At 48.1% G+C, this 6,208-nt stretch overlaps 1 protein-coding gene across 1 annotated transcript in view; it reads right to left on the bottom strand.

Annotated features, from left to right (window-relative positions):
- Positions 1–5,321, bottom strand: part of Fabp6 (fatty acid binding protein 6) — a 25,289-nt gene extending 19,968 nt beyond the window's left edge. Inside the window, exons 1-3 of the mRNA XM_050138656.1 lie at positions 5,219–5,321; positions 4,137–4,190; positions 2,021–2,261 (exon numbers count right to left, since the gene is read on the bottom strand). The gene's annotated coding sequence lies outside the window, so the exon portion shown is untranslated. The remainder of the gene's footprint in view (positions 1–2,020; positions 2,262–4,136; positions 4,191–5,218) is intronic.
- Positions 5,322–6,208: the final 887 nt, after the last annotated feature.

Below are 6,208 nucleotides of genomic sequence, written 5' to 3'. Positions count from 1 at the left end.
CCCCCCCCCCCCGGTTTTTTCACAATAATCAAGTTGAGAACACTCAGATTGTCATCTATAATATTACAGACTTACATTCCCTCCCTCCAGTTCTCTTCGTCTATAACAAAGATGCACCTGACTCAACAGCAGGCACACTCTGTGTGGGTCAAGACACCTTAGTTCTTGAGGAAACCTTTTGTGTTGTTCCCCCCCACACACACACACGCGGACCACGTGACCTTTCCACTCTTCACCCAGAGCATCAGCAGCTACTTCTGTAGCCATGTGTTTAGTACAGGGCTTACAGTCATCATCCACTTCAATGAGTTCCTGACAGCTGGCAGCTGGAAATCTTAACAGGGCTCATCACCTAGGAGGTGCCATGAAAAAGAGCTGATTCCCATTTTTACCGGGTTCTTCCATCTGTTTTGTGGAGAATAAAGGCTATAACGAGTGAAGGGGAGTGCAGGAAAACCAATGAGGCTCTGTGATCAGGAGTCAAATCTTAAAGATTTTTTCGTTTTGTTTTGTTTTTAAAGGAAAGAGTTACTTTGACTCCCTGTTGGAGTAGACACAGTCTGTGGTGCTGGGGAAAGTGTGACAGCAAGAGTTTGAGGCTAAGACAACTAGTTACATTGTGTCTAAAGAGAGGTGACTGCTGATGCTCCCTAGTGAATTTAAGAAGCCAGGTGGGGGCTGGGCAAGGTGGCCTTTAATCCCAGCCCTTGAGAGGCAGAGGCAGGCAAATCTCTGTGAGTTTAAGGCTAGCCTGGTCTACAAAGTAAGTTCTAAGACAGTCAGGGCTGTTTCACGGGGAAGCCTTGTCTCAAAATAAAAAACAAAACACACACACACACAAAACAAGGTAGCCAAGACCTGCAGGGGAGTGTTTGAATGTAGGGGAGCACGGAACAGACTAGGTGATTTCCATTCCTACTCTCAGTGGTGGTGGGGGGGGACCACTCAGCATCTCCTAGGTCACTAAGAGGAGGAAGTGTCCAAGGTTCTGGCAGGAGGGAATGTGAATGTTCAGAATGTGAAGACCCAGGAACCTTCATACAACTCTCCCTTTGTCTGCTACCATGCTCCCTACACCCACCCCTCTCTCCTCTTCCTCCCTTCCATCCTTCCCTCTGCAGCTACACACACACACACACACACACACACACACACACACACACACACAGGCTCTGGGGGGGCCTTATCAGGAGGAAGGCAGATGGAGGAACTGTTGTTTCTGTGTCGTGTCAGAAGCTCCCTGCCTTCCACATTCCTCCCTGCTTACTGCGGAGCTCCTCCCCAAACCCACGGTTCACAATGGGAGGCCAATTTGTCTCCCTGGGACCTCTGGCAATTTCTAGAAACATTCGTAGTTGTCATATTGAGAAGCAATCGGTCTGGCACGAAATAGGGCTGTGGGCATCAAGCCTGCACTGGGCGGGCCCTCAGGACACAGAATGTCAACAATGCTGAGGCTGAGACCCAGCCCCGGGCTCTGCTGTCACAGCTGGCAGAGGCTGTGTTCCCAGAGGTTCTGCTGCCAGCATGTAGCCATTTCTCAATGGGAGCTGCGTGTCCATGCTGTCTTTCCATGTGAAGTAGGCAGAAGTATTCTCCCTAAGGTCCCCCCAGACAGGGAGAGGGCTGGAGCCTGGGTTTGTAAAGTCCGTGCTTTAGCTGGCCTCTCTCTAGTGAAACGGCTTTTGTGGCTTGTGTCACTGCTCTTAGTGAAGGGACATGCTGTGTCAAGCTATGTGTGTCTTCCTGGCGAGTGCAGTGTGCATAGAAGATAAGAACTGCCTGGGCTGAGGCAGTGTGGGCAGACCTCTGAGATCATCCGTGTGCTCTGGCAGGGCCATTCCACAGGGCTGCATAATGGAACACAGCACAGGGCTAGGGGATGCCACTCCTACAGGCTACCTTGTGGGGCTAGTTAAGGATTAGGATGGGGGAAGCATCAGGTTTTGTCTTGGGAGTGAACACATATTGCTTAGCACAAGTCTCGTTTGCTTTCTGTTGCTGGGATAAAGACACTGACCGAAAGCATCTCTGGAGAGGATGCTTCCAGGGTATAGCTCAAGAGAAGCTGAGGCAGGAACCGAAGCAGAGACCGTGATGGAATGCTGCTGCTTCCTGGCTTGTTCTTCATGGCTCACTCAGCCTGGTCCTCCTGCCGAGGGGTGGTACTGTCCTCAGTGGGCCTAGTATGACACATCTATCATTAATCAATACCACAAGCAGGAGGCCAGCCCAAGGGACTTCTTCATAGCTGTTCTGTTCTAAGGAGGAGGAAAAAGAGGAAAATGAGGAGAAGAAGAAATGACCCATTTGAGCCTCCTGAAGCGTGTATCATCACCAGCCTAACTAAAAAAGAATTAAAAGTAACATGAGAAAGGATCGCTATGGGGCTTTTAGATGGAGAGGTAGCCAGGCTAGCAAACATACTGAGACAGGCCTGGGACCAGGGGGAGGCGCTCTGTCTCTCATGTCTTTGTCTGGACTTCAGAATTCTGCGTATTTGTTCATTCTGTCCACACATACTCAAGCCTACTACGCGCCTAATTGCACTGGGCCTGAACAGCATCCTGCTGGTGTTCCAGCCAGTAGCATCCTAGGTGAGAAAGAGGCCCAGCTGGGGCAACAAGAAAGCATGGGGATTTTTGATGGGACTCAGAAGCCTTGTTGGTGTTGCCATAGCCACCCTCTGCACTCAGACTGTCTTTCAGACAGGCAGTGGTGGGGCTCACCTTTAATCCCAGCACTTGGGAGGCAGAGAGAGACAGATCTCTGTGAGCTCGAGGCCAGCCTGGTCTACAGAGCTGTTTCTAGGAAAGCTAGGGCTCTTACACAGAGAAACTCTGTTTCGAGAAAACCAAACAAACAAACAGATTTTCAGCAGAATTGGAGCCCATAAGCCATGTCTGGCCTTATTATGTGTGATTGTCACCCGAGTTTCAGCCCAGGACTGATTCTCCATCCCCATAGGTGCCCTGCCGTCTCGGCTGAAGGCACATTATAAGGCAAAATGCCTATTGGATGACTCTGTGCCAAGGTTTGCTCTGCCAGGGAGAGAACAGAGGCAGGGGACATCAGATTGTGTGTTAAGCACAATGATAGTTACATACAGAAGTGTGCCAGATGTGGCAGATTCCTGGAGAACTGCTGGGGGAGGGAAGAGAAATAGTGGGTACCGGATAGTTCTAGGGATGGGATGAGTGCTGTGAACATAGCAAAATGGAAGTGGCCTAGGAGGGCAGGTAGGGGTGGCCAGGAAAACCTGGCCGGGAAGGTATCTGGAGCTATTATCCATATGAAGTCCTGCAAAAAATACAAGGAGTCAAAAGTGAAGAGAGGGGATCTGGCTCCCTGGGGAGTTAGAGGGACAGAAAGGAAACCACTGAGGCTGAGCAAAAGAAATGAGAGTAGGGGTATAGGGCAAGAGACAGGCCAGGTGTAGGTGGCACAATGTCTCAAGGTTTATTTTTGAGTTTGATTTCAAATCAGCTAGGAAGAGCTGGACTCAGTGGTGTTATGTCTGCAACCTCAGTTCTTGGGAGGCTGAGGTCATCTTGGGTGCCCTAGCTTGCTTTCTGTTATTGTGAAAAAAAAAAAAAAAACACTGACCAACTTGGGGGAGAAGAAGGACTTATTTCATCTTGCAGCTTGCAGTCTGCCTTGAAGGGAAGTCAGGGTAGGGACTTGAGAGAAGAGCCCGGAAAAAGAAATGGAAGCACAACCACAAAGGAACCTTGCTTACTGTCTTGTTCCCCCTCCCCGTCCCCCCTTCCCGCAATCTAGTACCACCTGGCCACAGGCGGCGCCACCCACAGTGCATTGGGCTTCTTCCACATCAAACATTAATCAAGAAAAGGCCCCTACAAACTTGACTGCAAGCTAATCTGATGGAGGGTGTTTTCTCAGTTGAGGTCTCTTCTCGGGTGACTCTAGTTTTGCGTCAAGATGATGAAACATTAACCAGGAGGTTGGGCTACACAGCGAGTTCAGAGTCGGCACTACAACGCTAAGACCCTTATCTCAAAACAAAGCAAAAAACAAACCGGGGCTGGGAGGGCTGAAGGGATGAGAATGCTTGCTGTTTTTCCAGGGGATCTGAGTTAAGGTCTCAGCACTCACATTGGGCAACTGGTACTCACCTGGATAACTCTCCTTCCAAAGGATCCCCACACTTTCCTGGCATCCACGGGCTCCTAAACAAATGTAGTGCACATAAACACATGCAGGTACACACACATACATATAAATACCAATTTTATGTTGTTTCTGAGACAGGGTCTTGCTATTTCAGCTCTAGTTGTCCTGGAACTTGCTATGTAGATCAGGCTAGCCTTAAACTCAGAACTGTACTTGCCTCTACCTCCAGAGTGCTGGCATTAAAGGCATGTGCCACCACACCCAGCTAAAAATAAATTAAAAAAAAAAACCCAGTATGTATTTTTAAACCTAGGAAAACCTGCATGATTTGAGGCAGTGGTGTGCAATGGTCCAGCTTCTTTTCAATTTGATACAAGAAATGGAATTCTCAAGCATATTGAGCACACATTACCAACAAACTACACCTCTGCCCTGACTTAGGATATTCTGATTTAGAATATCAAAATAAAGCCAGGTGGTGATGGCACAGGCCTTTAATCCCAGCATTTGGGAGGCAGAGGCAGGTTAATCTCTGTGAGTTTGTGGTCAGCCTGGTCTACAGAGTAAGTTCCAGGACAGCCAGGGTTAACATAGAGAAAACCTGTCTCAAAAAAGTGAAAAGACAAAACACACACACAAAAAATTAAGGGCTGGAGAGGTGGCTCAGAGGGTAAGAGCACTGGCTGCTCTTGCAGAGGTCCTGAGTTCAATTCCCAGCAACCACATGGTAGCTCACAACCATCTGTAATGAGACCTGGTGCCTTCCATGCCAGCAGTACATTGTATGCTTAATAAATAATTAAATATAAAAAAATTAAAAAGAAAGGAAGGAAGAAAGAAAAAAATCAGAATACCTGGGGATAAAATACCAAACTGCTTGCCAGAGAACTTGCTTAAAATGTACGAGCTCCATCCCTGGCTCTGCCAAAAGCTGGCCTGGGTCTGAAAAAGCCTGGGTTAAAACCGGTCTCGCTGAACATAGCGAACAATGAGGACTACTGAGACCTCAAGAACAATGGCAATGGGTTTTTGATCCTACTGCACCTATTGGTTTTGTGGGAGCCTAGGCAGTTTGGATGCTCACCTTACTAGACCTGGATGGAGGTGGGTGGTCCTCGGACTTCCCACAGGGCAGGGAACCCTGATTGCTCTTTGGGCTGATGAGGGAGGGAGACTTGATTGGGGNAAATAAATAAATAAATAAATAAATAAATAAGGTGGTACAGGGGAGAGGGGTGGGTGCCGGAGAGATGGTTCAGTGACTATTTTAAAAATCTAAAAAGAGAAAATACCAACAAATTAAAAACCCTTTGTTCTGATCTCAATTTCTTCCCTATAAAATGGGGTTACATCATTTTCTCCCCTTCAGTTACCTAAGACAGGGTTTCTCTATATAACAGTTCTAACTGTCCTGAAACTCGCTTTGTAGATCAGGCTGGCCTCAGACTCAAAGAGATCTGCCTGCCTCTGTCTCCCAAGTGCTCGGATTAAAGGCATGTGCCACCACTGCCCGGCTGGGACTATATCATTTTTAATCTCATTTACCTAAGATGACTGAGGTAGTGCATAATAGGAACTAACACAAGTAGCTGTCTCATCATAAGGGCTTAAGAAATAGGCCCAGCCTGGTGTGGTAGTGCCTGTCTGTAATCCCAGCACTCAGAAAGCAGAAGCAGGTGTGTCAGGAGCCGTTTCCCCCAAAAATTATTGCAGGAACCATTGTCCTATGGAATTTGCAGAGAACCCCACTTCCCAACTGTATTGAGAATTGTTTTATTGGCAGAGCCTATCCCACACCCAATTATCTGTTAATAGAGAGCTTTCTGTTAGGGGAACCCGCCCCACACTCCAATTATCTAGAGAACTAGGAGTGTCAACTTGCGACTTCCTGACCGAGGAATCGTAACCTCCTGGCCAAGGACCTCGCCATTGGCTGGAACCACCGCTGCAAGATTTTTTCCTGCCCATGCCCCTGCCCCCCAAATTCCTCATCCTATATAAGCTGTAACCATGACTCTAATAAACGGAGGCTTCGACAAATCTAGCATGGCCTTCTTCCTCTCTCCCACCCATG

Source organism: Alexandromys fortis, unplaced genomic scaffold (assembly GCF_014885135.2).
Source record: "Alexandromys fortis isolate MF-2015 unplaced genomic scaffold, M_Fortis_MF-2015_v1.1 scaffold_11, whole genome shotgun sequence".
Lineage (NCBI taxonomy): Eukaryota > Metazoa > Chordata > Mammalia > Rodentia > Cricetidae > Alexandromys > Alexandromys fortis.
The sequence above is the reverse complement of the archived record's forward strand: the minus strand, read 5'-3'. Positions and strand labels throughout refer to the sequence as shown.